This window comes from Aegilops tauschii, chromosome 1 (assembly GCF_002575655.3).
Source record: "Aegilops tauschii subsp. strangulata cultivar AL8/78 chromosome 1, Aet v6.0, whole genome shotgun sequence".
Taxonomy (NCBI): Eukaryota; Viridiplantae; Streptophyta; class Magnoliopsida; order Poales; family Poaceae; genus Aegilops; species Aegilops tauschii.
The window spans coordinates 346347747-346368846 of NC_053035.3; positions in this window are offsets into that span (position 1 = coordinate 346347747).

Consider the following 21100-nt stretch of genomic DNA (forward strand, 5'->3'; position numbering starts at 1 on the left):
AGATTGAAGAAGCACGACGGCTGTTGGATGGCCATTCAACAGTCACTGCTTGTGCGTCAACCTTTTTTTAGGAAAGCCTCAAATATGTGGAAAATAGCATACAGCCCATCTGCCATTATTTCTAATAATTTACAGCCCATTTGCTAATTATTAAGGTTTTGTTGGAGTCCATAATCTTTTGTTAGCATTACAGCCCATATTGTGGCCACGGTTAAAAAATTATACGAAATTTTGCATATTTCGGTGCGGTCCGAACTGTTTTTAATCCCGAAATTTCGACTCACATTCAAACTGATTTTAAAAATAAATGTATATCAATATAAAATCCAACAAATTCTCCACGCATAAAAATTAATGTAATTTAAAATCTCGAAATGAAAAAAAAGATATTTGAAACTAATTGCTGGTTTGATGTGTTTTAAAAATGTACAGCCCATTTCTCATTACTAATGGGCCATTTTCTCGGCCAGCCGAAGGAAAGCTCTCCTCGTCTTGAAAGATTTGCAGCCCAATAGGCCTGACAAAGCGACTTACTTGGCAAATCACAAAAAAACTGGGCTGTGGCCGTGGACCCAGCTGTCAGCCTCTCCACGTACAGTATTCTTCCGATGGAAGTCGTTCCTTGACCACGTTGACCATGCCGCTCGGAGAGCACCACGGCGGTGGACGATGGCGAGGCCTAGGAAGAGGACGACGCGGAGCCGGGGAAGACGCGGCAGTGGAAGCCCGCGCGGAGAGGAGTACAAGGGTTCACTGGTTCGGCTGCGGTGTGAGGTTGCCGTCGCCGCAGGGCCTGGCCAGCGGTGGGAATAGTAGGGGGCGGTGAGGCCCCCGCGGTAGCATAGCTGGCCACGGGAGGCAAGAGCATGCGGCACGACCGGCGCTGCTTTGGGCGGCTGGAGCAAGAAGACCAGAGGTTGAAGAAGCACTACGGCCGTTGGATGGACATCGTACAGTCACTGGAGCTAGAATCGTTCATATTGACTAAAGTTGACAAAGGCCCCCATCCCAGTCAACTTAGTAGGCCATCAAGTCAGCCTCCCACCATGGTGGGTCCCAGCTAGCAGGGGGAGTATTCATTTTTTTGTGCGTAATAAGGAGGCACTTCCTTGCGTGCGAAGATATAGCTGGTGGGTCCGAGCTGTCAGCGGCGGTAACGTTTTTTTCGCGAAATACAGAGGCCCTTTCGGTGGGTCCCTGATGTCAGGTGGAGGAATAATTATTTTGCGCGTAATAAGGAGGCATTTCCTTGCGTGCGGCCGTGGACCCAGCTGTCGGCCTCTCCACGTACAGTCCACTTCAGATGCATGTCGGTCCTTGACCACGTTGACCAGGCCGTGCCGAGAGCACCAGGGCGGTGGACGACGACGAGGCCTAGGAAGGGAACGACACGGAGGCAGGGAAGACTCGGCAGTTGTTTCCCACGCGGAGGGGAGTACGACTGTACGAGGGTTTACTGGTTCGTCTGCCGTCGCCGGAGAATAACAGCAGGTGTGGCTGAGTAGAGGGATGGCTAGGCCAGCGATGGGAGTATGGTGGGGCGGTGAGGCCTGCGCGGCAGCAGAGCCGGCCGCGGAGAGGAGGGAGAAGGCCTAGACGGGGCAGCCCAAAACCACGTCCAACACTTGCCAAAACTTCGTCCCTCGTTTTCTCTGTGTTTCGCACACTCGACATTGTGTGGGCATTTTGACTGTGCATCATATGAAGATGTGCTATGCATGAATGTTGATCAGCATGATGTTAACTGGTTGGTACTTCCATTTTCGACCATGAATAAAACTTCCAACATGATGTTAACCTTGTTTGAAAAGGCCGTGTTAATATAAATGCTCTGACTCTGAAAGGTGCAGTTTCTTATCTGAAACTGAACTTGCAGTTTCTTATCTGAAACTGAAACTTGTAGTTTCTTCTCTGAGAATCACATTGTCTGCACTTTTATACTCCTATGGAACTACATTTTTTTAAGTGCTAAAAATATATCTCTAGAATTCATAAAATACTTCATATGCTCAATACTGCAAATCTGAAATTCAAAAGACATTCATATCTAAAAGTACTCTCAAAATACACAACACAAAACACAATTCACGACCTGCAAATACTGACAACCCTAAGCTCCTCCTGACAATTCACAACCTGCCCGACTATTGGGCTGGGGGGAAGCCCCCTCCTATTCCTCGGCAGCAGACAGTCGCCCCATGAGACGATGTGAACGGCGACGGAGCCGATGGCGGGGAAGCGTCGTCGGGCCAACTGCTTTTATCCTCTTGCAGTTGGGTTCAGTCGACGAAGACTCCACCGGCTCGCTCTGGCAGGACACCCTCACAAACAGCACCCTGTATATGCTCGATCCTTCAATCTCTGGTGGATGCTCCATCTGGGATCGATACTCCCACCACCGCTCCCTCACGATCGGATTCGGTGAATCTGTTTGCTCCATGGCCCAGAGGAGCAGCTCTATGTACTCTGGCGCGACTCCCTCCGGGAGTATCGCCGCCTTTTCGCTCTGTTGCAGATATTTGGCCATGGATGTCGCCGTCGCCGCTAGTTGGCCCTTGTTGTCAAACCAAGACTGTATCTCCAACATCCTAGCTAGCTTCACAGGGTCACCGTCTGCGATCCTCACATATCGGTTGTACTCCTCCATCGATCTACTTCTCCACAGCACCTTCACTCGCCGGCGGTGGTTTTTGAATGGAAGAGGAGAGGAGCAGCGCTGGTTTTGGATTAGAACGGGAGAGGAGCGACGCTGGTTTTGGACTGGAACAGGAGAGGAGGGGTGGTGGTTTTGAAATGGAAGAGGAGAGGAGCGGCGGTGGTTTAAGAGGAGAAGAGTGGAAGAGCGGCACTAGTCTTGGAAGTATTTTTTTTGTTTTGCGTATTTTCGGTCAAAGTTTCACCACGTACTGTATTTGACAAGCAAAATGTGAATGCATGTCACAAAAAATTGTATCATTTGGTTCGTATCTGAATGTACTTTCAAATTATATTATTTTTGCAACGTATAACATATATTTTATGTGCGAAAATCATGGTCAATTATGACCCAGAATAAAAGGGAGACTAGTTAATGTGGGGTCTCTTTCTTAATTGAAGGGTAAATTGATTTTGACTTTGATCCAGTCACAGCGCGCCGGCCCTCTCGTCCAATCCTAAATCGCTGCCGCACGCTCCTCTCCCTCTTCTCCATTGCAAAACCACCTCCTCTCCTCTCCATCAACTCCATTCCAAAACCACCGTCTCGCCTCTCCCTCTTCTGATCTTCTCCATTGCAAAACCACCTCCCCTCCTCTCCATCATCTCCATTCCAAAACCACCGTCTCGCCTCTCCCTCTTCTGATCTTCTCCATTGCAAAACCACCTCCTCTCCTCTCCATCATCTCCATTCCAAAACCACCGTCTCGCCTCTCCCTCTTCTCTATTGCAAGACCACCGTCTCTCCTCCCATCTTCCAAAGCAAGCACCGGACCACTCAGAAGGACATCTATGGAGAGGATGCAGCAGCGAATCAGGCAGATCGCCGGCGGCGACCAGGCAAAGTTAGCCAGGTTGAAGGAGATCCTTAGTTGGTTTGACAATGAGTGGGAGATTTCGAGGACGGTGCGGGCCATGTGGCAATGTATGCGAAAGAGCGAGACGGCGGCGATGAGGGCGGCGATGTACATGTACTCCTCGGCGGCAATCACGCCGCAGTCCTCTGACTTCATCGAGTATCTCCTCTGGGCGATGGAGCAGACAGATTCGCCCGAGGCGACAGTCAGGCGGAGGTGGTGGGCGTATGGGTCGAAGGTCGAGCACCCAGAGGATAACGAATTGATCAAGTATGGTGTGCCGTTCGTGAGGGTGCAGAGCCAGCCGGAGCCACAGGAGTATTCGTTGTCCCACCGCAAGAGGAGGCCGGATGGCGTGACGTCGCTTCCCCGCCGTTCTCCACGGTTCCCTCGACGCTCGCCTCGTTTCAACGGTGGCGGTAGGGTTTAAGGTAAGCTTCACACTAACCTAATCTTCCACCTGCTCATGCTTACAATCAGTGTGACAGCTAATGAAAATCATGCTTACAATCAGTCTCCGAGTACTACGCCAATCACCCTAAAATAGCTCTGGACCTTTGGGTCAAAGTTGTGACACAGTGTACACATAAAGAAAAATAGATTGGTGCTTCTTTCAGAAAAGAGTACTCCCTAGAAAACTCCCAATATAAGCTACTAGTATTTGGTTAGACGATTTGCTGCCGAGAAAGATCCGTCCACAAAGAGCGCCACACATCCCACTGGTGGTGGATGCCAATCCGTGCATGCAGCATGGTTGGTGTCGGTAATTTTTACTTGGCACACCTCGCACTCTGCATATATGTCGGTTCCATACGTACATTTGTGCAGTTTCACCAAAATGCAGCTGAATAACCCTGTTTGCACAGATAATGAAAAAGTGTGATTACATTATAGTGGCAATAGTTGATGAAACACACAAAATAAATAGAAGAAAATATTGCGATAGTATCATAGTATGCCATGCTGCGAGGGCGAGATGGGCCCTGCGACGCCTCATACGGTACACCTCATACTGGACATCGTCCGAAGTCTCCCAGATACAACTTCTGCCAGTGATGAACATCAGTGTACAGCAGTAGTACAAGGAGGCGCCTTGAGACATTCAAATCTCTATTTTTGTACATATCAACTAAAATTAAGCACCCCAGTTTGCAGAAATGCTTAAACATTAACAATGGGACTAGTTGATGAAACATACATTAACAAAGAGAAGCACTTTCTTTATCTACATTGGAAATGAAATGATAGATATGACACTCGCTCTATTTTAACTGTATTATTACTTCATATTATCAGTGACACTAGGGTCGAGCAGGTGGCAAACGAGGTGTACCGTGCGTCGCAAGGATGGAGGCCGGGGGTGCTTAGACTGGGATGCTGAAGCTGGCTCTTTCAGTCACCAACATGGATGATTCAATTCATGGGACCTTTTGGTGCAGTTCACCTAAAATGAAGCAATGTCCCGTGAGCTAGCAGCTTCTTCTTCAATTTTTTTTAAGAAAAGGGCTCCAGCCCCGGTTCCATTTCCATCAGAAAACGAAACCCACAGAGCTTCTTCTTCATTAGTTGCAATAAAATTGAGCAACATCAAGGTTGGTTGTGAAGCTCCTGGAATGCTCAACTATAATTTGGATATCATTTGTGCAGTTCAACTAAGATCGAGCGTGAAATGTATATCTCTGTTTGCACAAAAAAGGTGGAAAGGAGGGTGACTAACAAGTGATGAAACATGCATCAAATGAAAAGAAGCATCTTCCTTATCTGAATGGCAATCCTACAAGGACAGTAGCAATTTCTAAAGCACTGTCATTGCTAGATATTAGTGTGGGCATTAGGATTAACTATGACAACCGTTAAATACGACATTACTTTGGGCACGGGAGAGTAGGCGGACCAGGACAGTTGCATTTCTAAGGAAAAGAACCAACTTATCTTAATGGGAAATTTTAGCAGGACATGTAAAGAAGTGCCATTGATTCATATTACTGGAGGCATTATATTGAAAACAAAATTGGTTTAACGTGTCCTTACTTTTAACAGTGTGACTGCTACATTTTACCAGTGGCATTACATAAGAGTGGCTCGGGGCAACAAACATCAGAACAGGATATCTGGGTTGGTCCCATTTTTGTTCGGTATAGCCACCTTATACTGTGTGAGGCTAGCAAATCTAGTGTTGGACTTACTCTGTTGACTTGTCCCCCAGTCCCCACTTTCTTTCCTTTTTAACCAATAGATCGGGTTTATATTGAGTTTGTACTGCGTTTCCCTTTATTTCCCTATTAGACCTAGAGACCAGTTGGATAGCCAGTCTCTGCTACTTTTCGCCCCCATTATTTCCTCTTTCGACCAAGTCCTAGATTCAGGTAACAAATCCTCCCCCACCCCCACCCCCTTTCTTCCTTGTTTGAACAAGTAGTACTAGATTCGAGTGCATGAACTAGTTTTATCTCTTAAATGTAACAAAATTAGGTGGTTTTCGAACAGCCGATCGATCCTATCTACGAGGGGGCCTGAGAAATAGTAAAAAATACAAATGCAGCGACGTCAGGAGCTCGAGAAGTAGAGCAAGGCCGGTTACGAAGGAAGTTATACCTGATGGTCGCCGGGATGTCGCTAGGTGGGCGGCGGGATGTCGGATTTGCCCACACTACGGCAGCGAGGAAGAAGGGGTCGGAGGCCCTCCCTCGCCAGCGATGCTTGGGAGAGAACGACAAGGCAGGCTGGTCGGGACGCGCCCAGCAGTGGGTTAGAGCCGTCGCCGTGGACGACCGCGTGAACGTTGCACCTTCTCACCTTCCCCGACGGAGAGGATCCGGCTGGATCTGTGACCAGCGGTGAGCAGAGAGAGAGAGTGTGTGTGGCCACCGCTGTCGTGTTTAGATCTGGAGGGGCCGAGACAGTGTGAAGAGAGCAACACTAGCAAGCAAGCGCGGAGGCTCCTGCCTATATAGTGGAGTAGTACTAGTTTTCTTTTGTCTACCGGAGCCGGCTTGACCTCGTTAATGACTGTCGAGAAGTCTTCATGCACGTGGCCCGGAGGCGCAGTTGTCGTCATTTTGATCTGAAGCGCCGGATTATAACATATAACACGAAAAAATGCCACATGACAAGAAATCATATCCTCAATGCAACATGAATCCCGACGGACAAACTAGACGAGGAACAAAGCTCAAATTAAAGATAAACTAGTAGAAAAGGGGTCCGTCGATAGATATCCTAATTAACATAGCCGGCTTGACCTAGATGGCAGCCGAGTAGTCACTGTTCGTGCATGTGCCCCAATGACTAGCCCAACTCGGTTGTCGCTGTTTAACCCTCGCAGTGATCCGAAGCACATGACACCTAATTTTGCGAGATGACAAGAAACCTTTTTTTAGATTTCTCACCACAACTACAGCCATGTACAACATAGCCTGCACGATATGTAGACGATAGCCAATCCAGGCGTGTCTGCTGGAGTCTGGTCACATGCATGGACGAACTGATCTTCCGTGTCTTGCAGGGATCGTCCAAGCACCAACGTAGTACAACACTTCTCTAGTACTATCGCTCGTCTCCCTCTTCTATTAAGTCACCCGACTTGCGGGGCCGGGGAGTGTGCCTATGGTCGGTTCTCAATTGTCGTCCCACATGTGTGTGCAAACGCAATATGACGCGCGTTCCATTCGGAGAGCAGCGTGCCAGACCGACCGACCGTCTGGGGTGCGACGCGAACGCGACGGGCGTGCTGTATACTCCGTACATGTGTACCGCCGTTTTCTAGAAGCTTTGCTCCATGGCGCGGGTGCAATCCATGGATATAAAATTAGTATACTGTATACTATTTAAAAGTCGAGGGCGGGGCTTTTCCTGCGCGGTAGGCGGGGCAGTTCCGCCTAGTCGGTTCGACAAAGACGCGAGAAGACGAGGGAGTAGGCTGCTGCAAACGTAGGGCTGTGTGATTTGACAGCAAGTTACTGCTGGACAGGTGGGGCCCCGTGATTTGACTTGCCATTATCATTTTAACTGCGGCGGTACGACCGGCGTGAGTCTCCTGATTCCTGACCACCTCCATACAGGTGCCTCTCCCAATGCTCCACCATATAGTAGAGGCTGGCTCTTGCATGAGAGCCCACTTCTCCACTTTTTCTTTGCCTCTCTTTCCTCCACATATGCAAAAATGCCATGTAAAGCGCACTATTGTACTTACTTTTACTTGCTCCTACAGGTGCTTAAGCTTGCCACATAGGCATAAAGTCTGATATGGCAAGTTAATCAAGAAGAGAGAGACTAGTTTGGTGACCCAAGGAAGAAACGGTGCTAAGCGCGTGTACCTAGGTGAAAAGACAATTTTGAGTCTATAGCTAATTAAATGAGGTCACTCCTTGGCAAATGCAATAAATACTAGTACTCCCTGTGTCCCATAATATAAGAACGTTTTTGGCACTACACTAGTGTCAAAAACGTTCTTATATTATGGGACGGAGGGAGTACGAAGAAAGAGATAGAGAGGAGTAAAAAAATTACACTTATAGCCAACCTTGTTGTAGTATGAATGACTAAGTGATGACTACGTATGACATGCCGACATCAGATAGCCTAACGCACCATGTTAAAATCTCCAAGGGCGCGACCGCGCTAGCGACGCGACGGTCGTGGTAGGCTCGACCATGATACGGGCTGCTGACAGCCCTTGGATCTGAGATCAAACGGTCGCATGCTAAGTTGCTGAAAATTTGCAGAATAACCCTCAAGGATAGGATATTCACCCATAGGTCTAGAATCACGCCATGCAACCGTTCGATCTCAGATCCAAGGGCTCTCGGAAGCCCGTATCATGGGAGAATGGAAAGCCACTACCCTACCGTTCGCACGCTGGCACTTCGCTCCTACTCGTCCCCGCACGTCCTTCAATACTACGGCGGTTTGCTCCTAGTCGTCCCGTCCATTCACATTACGGCAGTTCCACTAATCCTAACCCTCCTCCCAAATCCATGGCGTCCCAAATCTCCACGATCGGCGGTGAGTACAAGGTTAGAACCATCACCGGCGATGAGTTCGATGTCATCTACACCCGTTCTTCCGCGACGGTGAAAGGATGCCTTTCTCGCTTCAGACGCATGTTCGAACACTCAGATGATGAGTGGGTCGCTGGGCTAGATGTTAGTACACCACAGTCCTGGGACGAGAGAAGGATCTAAAGGACGAAGAGAGGAAGAAGCCCGCCGTGATCCAGGTTTGCATGGATGACTTATGCTTGGTCTACCACATATGCCATGCCGACATTGAGTGCCAGGATTTTAAGGACTTCCTCAAGAGAAACCTAGTCAAATTCGTTACTGTAGACTTTGGTAACGACAAAGAAGTCCTGCGTCGGATAGGCCTCGTTGTAGGCAACACCTTCGACCTCCAGAAGAATCGGCTGGTGTCCTCTCGTCAGCCTTCAATGCTGACCCTGGCAGGAGCCATGGTTCATCCTTCATACGGTAAACTCGAGAAACCTCCATACACGTTTCATCGTCATGCATGGCAGCGGGATGTACTAGATATAGACCACATCCACTACGCTGCAATGGATGGCTACCTTTGCTTCAATATCTACAAGGGTTGGATGAAGAGCAACAACCAAGTGTGTGGTTCAAGCAAAGAAGTATCGGCCAAGAGGAAGAGGGACAAGGACGAAGTCGAGGACGTGGACGAGGACTCCGAGTAAGGTGGCAGTGTCATTGCTCATGGTGGTTCTAATGCAGTGTCTACCGGAATAGTTGCAAAGTTTAATTTCAGGTGTGCTTAATTTAATTTGAGGGGTGTGTTGTGTAGAGCCCCCAGCAGAACTATGTTATGTTTCTTCTCATTACTTTAACTCTTCAGTATGTACATACTGGTATTTCTTACATTTCATCTTTTAGTTGGTATAGTACTAGCACTCGTTTCTTCACATTATATACGTACAATATATATGGCCAACATCATATAGCCAGCAGTTTAGTTGTCAAAGAATTTCAGGGTGCTTAGTTTTGTCAAAGAATTCCAGGATGCTTAGAGGGTGCTTGGATCCAAGGGACTTATTTTAGTCTGACTAAAAATAGTCTCTTTAAGAGGCTAAAGTTCCAAGCACCCCTGACTAAAGAGGGGCTAAAACTAGTCTTGAGATTAAATTTTTTTAGTCAGGGGTACCCCTACTAAAATGTGGATTAGTCCTCTCTCTACTCATTTAACTCCTCTTCTTTAACACAAGCGAGTTCTGGATTGGAGGGTTTGGAGGATAATAAATGCTCATTAACTTGATTTTAGCCTTTTTAGTATTTGGATCCAAGCATGGGTGAGGCTAGCATGTTTTAGTCCCACTACTTTTAGTCATGGGACTAAAACGTATCCAAGCACCCTCTTAGTTTTATTTGAGGGGTGGGTTGTGCTGGACACCATTATTGTGACTAGCCTTTTTAATAGTACTATATGCATTATTTGGCGACGAGCGCTCTCTATATGTACCACTTTTTTTTTAATTTCAAGTTTTGCTCCATGGCGCAATCCATCGATACTACTGCTGTACAAAAGTATACATTTTTTAAAAGGCTAGAGGGCGGGGCAGTCTAGCTTGGTCGGTTTCACGAGAGGCGAGGGCCTTTGTGATTTGACGGCTCATTACTGCTGGAAGGCGGGGCCTTGTGATTTGACTGCTCGTATAAATGCGCCGATGACCTGATCGAGGAGGAGCAAAGAACCGTGCGGTATACTCAAGTTTTCCACTGGAGTAGTACTGCGACGGAGGAGCACGAAACACGGCAGCCCAGTGCCATATGGCGATAAAAATGATCTAATTTGCTAGTCATCTCATTGTTAGCATTGTTCTATTCATTCCCTCAAAAAAAACATTGTTCTATTCATGCCTCCCAGAGAACGTGACACGTGCGGCGAAACACTCGAAGCAAAAGATGAAACACAGGAGCAAAAGAAGAAGGAAGATTATCACCCCAAATGATCTAATTCGCCGCCGAGTCGTAACTGCTTCTTCATCGCCTCCACGACCTCCATCTCCTTGCGCGTCTCCTCTGCCATCTTCTTCATTCTGCCCATGACGCGGGATTTCTCGACGCGAGCCTTCATCATCGGTTCCACGGCCGCATTACATACCTTGACAGCAGCCGGGTGCTCGATGCGGAGCTTCGCCAACTCCTCCTTCTGTTCCATGACGAGGGCCTGCAGCATCTTCATCGAGGAACTAATATTCTCATGCAGCTTCTTCCAGCCGGCGTTCTTCTCCTTCAACAGGTCGATCTCGTGGCAGAGCTTCGCCTTGTCCTCCTGAAGTCGCAGGATTTCACCGGTCGCCTTCTTCTCTGAGGCAATGCTCTTCTTCAGCAGCATCACCAAGCCGGCGGTCAACTCCCCCTGCTGATTGAGCTCAACGGGCATCTCGTCGAGGCTCTCCTTCAGCAACTCCATCAAGCCTTGGATGAACTCCTTCTGCTTACTGAGCTGATCGGGCATGCCGTCGAGGGATAATGACTCCAGCTCCGCCGGCTCGGCATGTTCGCCTCCGCGGCTAGGGCGCTCCTGGGAGCCATCGCCTGCCCGTGAGAGATCTTTCGAGGTCTCTGCGTGGCGGCGAGCCCTATTTTTTTCCGCAGCCTTGGTTGCCGCTCCCTTGTTATGAGTAGTTCTCGACCTAGAGCTCTGCTCACCGGCCATGGCAACGACGGACGAAGAAGAAGCACTTATGAGGAGGAAAGGTAGAGTAATTTTCGGTTAGGTAGTTCCCCTTTTTATAACCTAAGTACTAGCACTAGTACTAATACCTGCATAGTGGGAACACGTTCAGGTTTGGTACGTACTAGTAGGTGTGAGCAGGCTTTCGAATCTGATGGGAACAAGGTAAAGATTAATTGATGGTTTTGGTTGAGTTTAGCAGAACATAAATTTCAAGTACTACACTGCTCAAATGCGTAAATATTATGTTACTGTCAAAAATTGGCACAAAATACGAACGAGACCAATGGAAGTACTACTAGCAACCCACGATTTAACTACTCGCATGCGCGCAGTGGAGTAATAATGTCTTTCTTCCGACCTCACGTCCACTCAATTTCCATGCGCTTTATTAATTGACCATCAATGAAGTGAACGACTTTACACGCATCAAATTATCACATGGGGTGGATCTTGGTACAACATTGCGTCCGCCCGTGTACCCGCGTGTGCGTGCGAGGGAATGAGTGCGTGCGTGGCGTGCGTGCACATCTTCGCTTCGTGCATGTACCGCCAGTATGGCTCAGGGAGGACGAGTACATTCTTCTGGAACCAGCAGCACGTCACTGTGATCAATCCACGCAAGGAGGTCGCGACAACGCCTCCACATGTGCCACGTGGCTTCATGAACTGTAAGAGAGACACTGTGTAGCGTGCCATTGGTATTCTAATTTACGTGTTTTGCACATACTCGAAGTACTAGTAAGGTACACGTGCACTGCATGCATCAGATTTTGCAACCAAATTATGAATAAATACCACACCATAGCATGTAAGCTCTGAGTCATATATGCCTGATGTAGCCCTTCGTTTAATTCTTATAGTTCATCTCATTCAAAATCAATTAGTTTTTATAAAAAAGCTAAGAACGCGAGAATAGGAAAAACATGGGATTATAGTGGAATGTCGTCTTGAATCCTACAGGATTGTACGAGTGTCTGATTGTGCATAGTAAAAACGCAGAATTCTTTCAAAGAGGTTTGAGTGGATGGGATGTTTCCTATGAAATCTAGTGCAAATGAATCATATGGAAAAACTCCTATGGTTTACACTCCTACGAATCAAACAACCAAGATAGGAAAAATTCCTAATGATTAGAATCCTCCAAAATTCCTTTGAGAATCCTTTGAATCAAAGAAGCCCTTAATCTATTTTATGATTCATGGAATTGTGCGTTGTAAAGCATAAAGTAAAAACAAATAATGGCAATTCAACTAGAAAAAAAGTTTGGGCAGTTATGATACGGAAGATTCTAGAACAAAAGAGAACCACTGTTGTTTTGAGGTTTGTGCATTATGCTTAAGTTCAACCATGGAGTCTGCTAGATTGTACATGTGGCAAAATCCGGTGGGGGGCTAGAAGATGGTGCGAGGGTCCGAGTGGAGGGAGACTATGAAGGAATGCACAAGTGCGAGATCAATATTTAGAGAGAGGGGACGAACACGTGCGCTGTTGCGCACAGTGGCGGAGCCATGAAAAATAAATGAGCTAGGGGGCCAGGCATTGCTAATCCTTTACGAGGAGGGTCAATTTATGAACTTAAACCATTTTTAGCAGCAATTGTCAAATGATCACATTCATATTAGCCTCGATATATAGTGATGTTAGGGGGGAGGGGGGCAGGGCCCTTACTGCCCCTGTCTTCGCCATTGTGCACGCGTCTGAGAGGGGGACGTTGGATATATAATTAATGTGGGTGTATTAGCTATATATGTTAATCCTATATAGAGAGGTATAGATTGATCGATGTGGACGTGGGAAAGAGGGTGAGACCTCACTAGATATATCGATTGATCGGTTTGTGTGGAAAACTATGAAAGACCTAGCTATATACACACATACATAGAGGAACATCGATCGTTGCGCATGCACGCGTGAGAGATAAAGAATGCCTGATATGATGGAGAGGGGGATGTGTGTGGGTGTGTGCCTTCATGGGAGACAGACCTGAAGAAAAAGATTGTATGCGTGCGATGGATAATGCCGACTGGTAGTGTGTGTGCATGCATGCACGAGAGAAAGTTAGTGGTACAATTATAAAGAGAAGACTACTGTGTGGGTGTAAAAGAATAGGTGAGGTCATAATCAATGTAAAGTTGAATTCAAATATTTGAATAAGAGATCCTGATGTTTGAAACCCATGCATGCATGAATATAACGGAGATCTGCGCGGTGTGGTTTGGAAACGAGCGTGTTGTAATGTATACACATTGAACAAGGTCAGACTGATTTGAATTTGAGATACCGATGGCAGACATCATTTGGCCACGGCGCATCCGTGCATGGACACACTATTCTAATTGGAGATGATGGGCGGTTTTCGCATCACATATCTATATCTATACCCCTATATATATTATATATTATATATTTTTATATTGTGTGCGGGTGACTTTAACTTTGAAAGATGGCCGTTTGATGAGGCGAATCCGATGGTCCAAAGATGGCAAATTTGAGCACTACTGGCCGTTGGATATCATCTAGATTCCACCAGATTTCGCCACATGTATAATCTAGAAGACTCCATGGTTGAACTTAAGCATAATGCACAAACATCAAAACACAAGCACTTCTTATTTGTTCTAGAATCTTCCGTATCAGAATTGCCCAAATGTTTTTCTACATTATTTGTTTTTACTTTATGTCTTACGACGCACAATTCCATGAATCTTAAAATAGATTAGCTTTCTTATAAAAACTAGATGATTTTGAATGAAATGAACTATAAGAATTAAACGAACATCTGCATCATGCATATATGACTCAAAGCTTGCATGCTATAATGTGGTATTTATTCATAATTTGGTTGCCAAATCTCATGCGTGCAATGCACGTGTACCTTACTCTAGTCTAAATGGTGTTTGTGTGTGTGTTGTGCGTGTTGAGGTGCAAATTGTCTTTTTTTGGTACACGTTAAGCTTGTTCTTCTGAAATTTCAAGCCGCGCCTTGTTATGCCGAAAATTCAAGCTAGCGTCTCTGTCTATCGTGCTGCGGAACTCCCGCCTCTTCAACCCGCACCTTGTTAGCCCGAAATATTTAAGATATATCTTTGTCTCGTTGTGCTCCGACAACTCCCTCCATCTCAACCCGTGCCTTGCTATTCCGAAATTACAACGCGCGCGAAAACTCCCACCTCCTGTGAAATCCCGACACGCGAAATGCCCGTGGTACCCCTGAACCGAAAGAACCGCCTCAAATCGGTGGGGGTACTTTCGTAACTTACCCCACATTTCGGACAAGCGCGTCTCTAAGCCATGGTTCCCCACTGCCATCCCATCCGCCCACCCATTCGTACACCGAGGCCACGAAAACCCGCGACGAAACCCCACACCCTGCTCCGTCCACCACCCAGCCGGAGCCTCTTCCCTGACGACGTCGTCCATAACAACACCTCGACGTCCCTCATCCACCGTACCGGATGAGGATCCATCGTCGATCTCATCGTCCCGCCGGTTCAGCCACCCCGTCCTCCACCTCCAAGGAGCTACCCCGACGTTCCCCTCGTCTTTCGCGCCACCTCCATTCCCACACCGCCGTCTTCACCTGCACCACCGGAAGAGCATCATCATCAATGTTTCCTCGGATGAAGCTGCGGCCTAATCGGCGCCACCAAAGAAGTTGTACACTAATCACCGCATTTTCTTCTTGATTCGATCTCACGGTGCTGCCAGTGCTTGGTCCCGAGCCGACACGGCGCGGCTCCATCCACGGCGGCGTCGCCGGCCACTTCCTCCACGGCGTCGCTCCCTCGGCGGCGACGTCCACATCAGTAGGAGCTGCTGCTGCTTTAGCTCTCGCTCGCGCTGCTGCTCTGCTCTTGCTCTCGGTCCCCTGCCTGGTCTTCTCCTGCTATTGCTCTTGCTCGCGCTGCTGCTCTCGCTCTTGCTCTTGCTTGCGATGCTGCTCCGATTTAGCTACACTTCAGTCGACTGAATCGACTTTTGGGTCAGTCGATTTTCAGGGGGTGGGGGGGCTCGCCGGGGTGAAGGAAGAACCAGCCGCAGCGGGGAGGGGGGCTCGCCGGAGAGGTACCCCACTATCTATCTTAGGGTTCAGGATGGGGGCGGTGGTCGCCAACGGTGGTGGGGCGTTGGCGGGGCGGTGGCGTGGGGATCGCCGGAGAAAAATCTCGGCACGGGGGGCCTAGAGGGATGGCCGGGGCAGCGGCGGACCGGTGGTGGGGAGTGTTTTCGGGGCGGGCGGGGCGGTGCACCGCCGGCCGCGGGCGGCGGGGTGCTGCTGTTTGGCCGGTGGTGGCTGGCGGCTCAGGGGGGTGGAGGTTGAAGACGAACCGCAGGCCCTTGATTTCGTATCCAACGGCTGCAAAATCGACTGACCAGAGATGAAAAAGTCAGTCGACCGATGTGTAGCCTCACCTTGCTAGTGCGTTCAGTTTCGACAGCAAAATTCAGTTTCGACAGTTAAGTTCAGTTTTGACAGTTAAGTTCAGTTTCGACAGTTAAATTCAGTTTCGACAGTTAAGTTCAGAGATGAGCGGCTGATGTATTTTACATCTAGCACTTTGTGGTTATGTATTTTACGTCATGTATTGGAGATGCTATTAGAATTCCACTCAGGTTAACGTTGTTCGTTGTCTCTCTTGTCCTGCTTCAGCCTCGGCATCGTACAACTCACCGGAGCTGCTCCAAAACCGAAACCCTCCATCACAGCGGAGCAGTACCTCGGGCTCCATCTCCAGACGCCTAAGATCTTCTTCCCCTCCTCCGACAGCCAAGTCAGCCGGAGCATCGTCACCGGCCAACCCAATCACGCTGAGATCGACATGGCTTCGCCAAAGAGGTTGTACACTTGTTGCATCTCTTTTTTACTCTACATGTTATATATATTGTCCACTGAGCACTCGTAGTAACAGGAAATACGATTATTTTATCCTACTATATGACAAGCAGTGAGGTACCAGGGAACTTAGCTATCCGTGATGGACTCTCTTGAACGCCATCATTATTTATCTCTGCGCGTTTGAGTTGTGCATTTGTCGATGGGCCTGGGAGTTGAGCTAGTATGGTAGTGGCCTGGGTCCGAAGTAATAGAAGTAGCACAAAAACATTTTTTTAGTGTAGGATTTCCTTGCTCAAGCCTGCCTACTAGAATCGCCAGTGCTTGAAAGGAAAAGTGAATAAAAACATCGGAATTGGAAAGTTTCCTATGGCACTACTTTTCATGAATTTGGTGCAAAGGAATGGAGCAAAGGAAAACTGTAGGATTTGTTCCTTTAGTGTCTCCTTGAAAGAAAAACCGTAGGAATTCTAATTTCCACTTCTCCTGCTTCTCATATTCCTATTCATCAAGCACAAGACTAAGAGATAGTAGCATAATAGCATTATAACCATACATTTTCTTGTGGTTTGACTTAATCTCACCATGCTTTTTTGCATCCTGTGATCTTCCAATTGTTGTGAATCAAACACCCAGATTGGCAGAAATCCTGTGTTTTTAAATTCTCTGTTTTGCACGTGCATTCCTATCCTATTCCTGTCTATTTCCTATCCCTGCATTGTTAGAATCCTCAAATTCAAACAAGCCCTTACTCAATTACTTCTGTTACAGATATGTGTCAAAGAAAACCTTGTGTGGTTTGTCCTGCTCCTGCGGCGCTGTGTTCCACCCCAGTTCAGCAGCTCCAACGACGGAAGGGTTCACCACAGCAGGGATCCGCTCTCCAGACTATCTTTCGCCGCCTCAGATCTTCTTCCCTGCCGCCGGCAGCCACGGCAACTGCATTACCATCATCAACTGAGCTGATGACCTTGAGGACTACACGGGTCCGCAAGAGAGGTCGCACTCTTCCGTGTCTGCTTACGTTATGCGTCGCTTAATATGATGACATGCTACATTATCGTCGTGTTCACCTATTAGACTCTGAGTCAGGTCCAAATTAATGCTGAAACTTGAGTTTTTAAATGGTTGTGGGGTACATATTGGGGCAGCAATCAGTACTATCTGTCTACTATCTGGTTAATCTCCGGTGTCTACTACGAGTTTCATGTTGGGTGCAAACAAACATTAAAGGAGCCATTATCTGTATTTTTTAACTAAAGCTATTATCTGCCTGCTATCATTGGTTTTGGTTCTATCACAGTTTGCTACCATCACTCTGGATTTGTGCATGCACTCCTTACATAATCTCACTATGTTTTATTCCTATGCATACCAGTTATTGTACACAATGGAACTGATCATGTAGAGCAAAAGAGACGAGCCTTGCGTGGCAATAAAATTTCATGCAGACGTCGTTCCATGGTGGGCGCAAAGGCAGCCCCCCTCCACCCATTTCGGATCGTAATCAAGAGGAAGATAACTGTTCTAAGGGGGATTCAGAAGGAGAAGACCACTCCTATTTACCCCATGAGGTCTTCGCTCTAACTTGGCATGCTGATGTTGGTAATATCATGCATATGGTGCCTTGCATTGCTTACTGTATACATTAAAGATGTCATCTGCTTAGTTTAGACATGCTTTGTGTCAATGCCATCTGTTTAGTTTCTTTATCGTATATGTGAATCATGCAATGCCATCTTGTCTAGCCAGACATCATATATGTGAATTATGCAATGCCACCCTGGTTAGCCAGTCATCTTATATGTGAATTATATCATGCCATCATTTTTTATTATGTGTTAAATTTGTCAACAATTTTAGTACATTCAATTACTCTTCCTGTGCATCAGCCATTCGGCACGGTCGTGGAAAAATCTGGAGTGGAAACAAGGTCTTCAGAGCAGACAATGCTATCTGACGAAGCGCATGTCTTGCTGGTTACCGATAGCTCCTCAGAGGAGGATTCAGAGACAGATGACCAGTCATATTTCCCCCCCGAGGTGCATGCCCTAACTTGGCAGGGTTATGTTGCTCATATCGTGCGTATGGTATCTTGCATTGCTATGTCATTTGCTTAGTTTAGACATGCTTTGTGTGAATGCCACCTGTTTAGTGTCTAATTACCATATATGCGAATTATGCAATGCCATCTTGTTGCAAGACATTATATATGTGAATTATGCAATGTTATCTTGTTGCAAGGCATTATGTATGTGAATTATGCAATGCCATGCTGTTTAGGCAAGCGTCATATATGTGAATTATATCATGCCATCCTTTTTTTGTATTTCTCATTGCTTTTGTCGACAATGTTTGTATATTCAACTGCTCTTCCTGTGCATCAGCCATTTGAATTGGTGATGGAGAAATCTGGAGTGAAAACAAGGTCTTCAGAGCAGACAATGCTACCTGCTGAAGCAGATATCTTGCTGGTTACAGATAGCTCTTCAGAGGAGGATTCAGAGGCAGATGACCAGTCCTATTATCCCCCTGAGGTGTATGCTCAAACTTGGCAGGGTTATATTACTCATATAATGCATATGTTGTATTGCAATGCTTAGTTTTTACATCATATACACAATATTGAATGCCATCTCCTTAGTTGACACATCATACATGCGATTGCCCTCTGCTCACTTCCTTAGTATATAAATCATATATTTGAATTATGTCATGCCATGATGTTTACATAGACAGCATGTATCTGAATTATGGCATGCCAACCCATTTTCTAAAGACATAATATAGTTATATCATCTCATCCTGTTTACATAGTCATCATATTTTAAATTATGTCATTCTATCCGTGAATTATATCATGCCATCATGTTTCCATCGACGGCATGTTTGTGATTTATGGCATGCCAACCACTTTAATAGACACATCACATAGTTATATCATGTCATCCTGTTTACACAGTCATCATATTTTGAAGTATGTCATTCTATCCTGTTTAGTTAGCCATCATACATGTGACATTGTGTCATGCTATCCTGTTTAATTAGCCATCATATATGTGAAATTATGTCCTGCTATTCTGTTTGCTTAGACAACATAAATGTGAATTATTTCATGCCCTGTTTTCTTCCCTACTATCCATTGCACCTGTCTATCTTACAATGTCTGTACGTTCAATTACTTTTCTTGTTTATCAGCCATTTCAATTGGAGGGAGTGATGGCAGTATCTGTGGGAGTAAAAACACGGTCTTCAGAAAAGATCGTGCTACCTGTCGATGCAGATAGAACCATGGTTGTACTTGCCCAAGAACCAGCCCCACCACACATAACCCACACTCATGCAGATTGTACACCTAGCCAGTTGGACAGAGAACCAGCTACACCCCTTCTAACCCCAACCCCAACAGATAGACACCCAGTTCCCATTGACACAGCACCGTCTCCACCACAGAGCACCCAAACACGAGCAGTTAGTAAGGCAACTGCAGTGCCCAAATCACGAGGACCACCACTCTGAACCCGAAGTCAACGCTTAAAACAGAAGAACAATTGTTCTCAGGTCAGGTTCCATAGCTATGGTTCATACTACTTTGCTCTTGCATCACTGTATTTACTGATACCAACTAATTTCAAATTTGAAGGATGCAATTAAAACTCCAATGGCGCAACAGGTATGTTTTAAACCTATTTCTTCAATGCGTTTGGCTGTTTGTTGTTGTAACTTGCTCTATGTTGATTTCAGTTTCAATTGAATAAACAGTTATGTTCTCATGCCATGCACATTACAAGTGTTGTTATTGCTGTGTAGTTTCGCACACTTATATTCTGTCTATGCTGCTTTGTCTTAAATAGATATGATTCGAACTGTATCTATCTTGATTTGGCAACATAAACTAGAATGATATAGACCATACAGTGACCATACTACATAGATATATGTTTGTTTCATGCTGTTATCCTGTCCACCTTACTACTGAACTGGTTTACCAAAATGAGTTTCATATACTACATTGTAAACCTGAGATGTGTTTGTTTGTTTCTCTTTTAGAACGCGGATAAAATATTGGAGAAGAGTACCCTGTTATGCAATGGTAAAGGAAGTAATGCAGATAAGGTTCAAGATAGTGAGACATCCCTGTTGGTCTCCAAGAAAGCTGATAAAAACTATATTGAAGACACTGAGACAACCCCAAAGTCCTGTCTTCGAGTTACTGGCTACCACTACTGGCACCAGCTCTTTGAACTCGTTGCCTGAATCAGTTCGGCTTCTTGAGTCTCAACTTCAAGTTGAAAGACATCGATCAGATGTTATGCGACAGGAAGCCGAACGACTGAGGAAGTCCATGCAGAATTCAGATGCATACTTTCTGGTGCAACAGCTAGCGCTGGAGGACTTAAGCGCCAAACAAGAGAAAGTTAATAAGCTTGCTAAGCATCTTGCCAGCATTATGGGTACCTAGGATATTGTTTCTTGAGCTCTTCTGAAGTGGTTTTAGTTCTGGACTTGTTTTGCCGCGGCGTTTATATGCTGCTGTGTTCCCTATATTTGCACTGGTGGCGAACTTTGATGCCCAGTGGATGTAATATGTGTAATAGCCATGATAGCCTAGTGTAAGTTGCTTGCTTATTTATTTCCTTGTTGTCTTGTTTATTTGTTTGCTTGTAGTCAGTGCAGTTCTTTTCTGCGGTTTGCTAGTGGCTGCAATAACCTATTTTTTAAAACTAGGCCACAATAACCATGGGCTAATATTTACTGTAGTGACACTGGGCCTCCAACGGGCCGTAGAAACAGTGGGCCTTCTACGGGCCGTAGAAACAGTGGGCCTTCTACGGGTCGTAGAAACAGTGGGCCTTCTACGGGCCGTAGAAACAATGGGCCTTCTACGGGCCGTATCATCAATGGGCCTTATACGGGCCGTATGATCGATTGGCCAAACATGGGCCAAACAGACCGCATTCTGGCCGTAAACGGGCTAGAGTTGGAATCGTCCGTTCATGGGCCGACCATAACGTGCCAT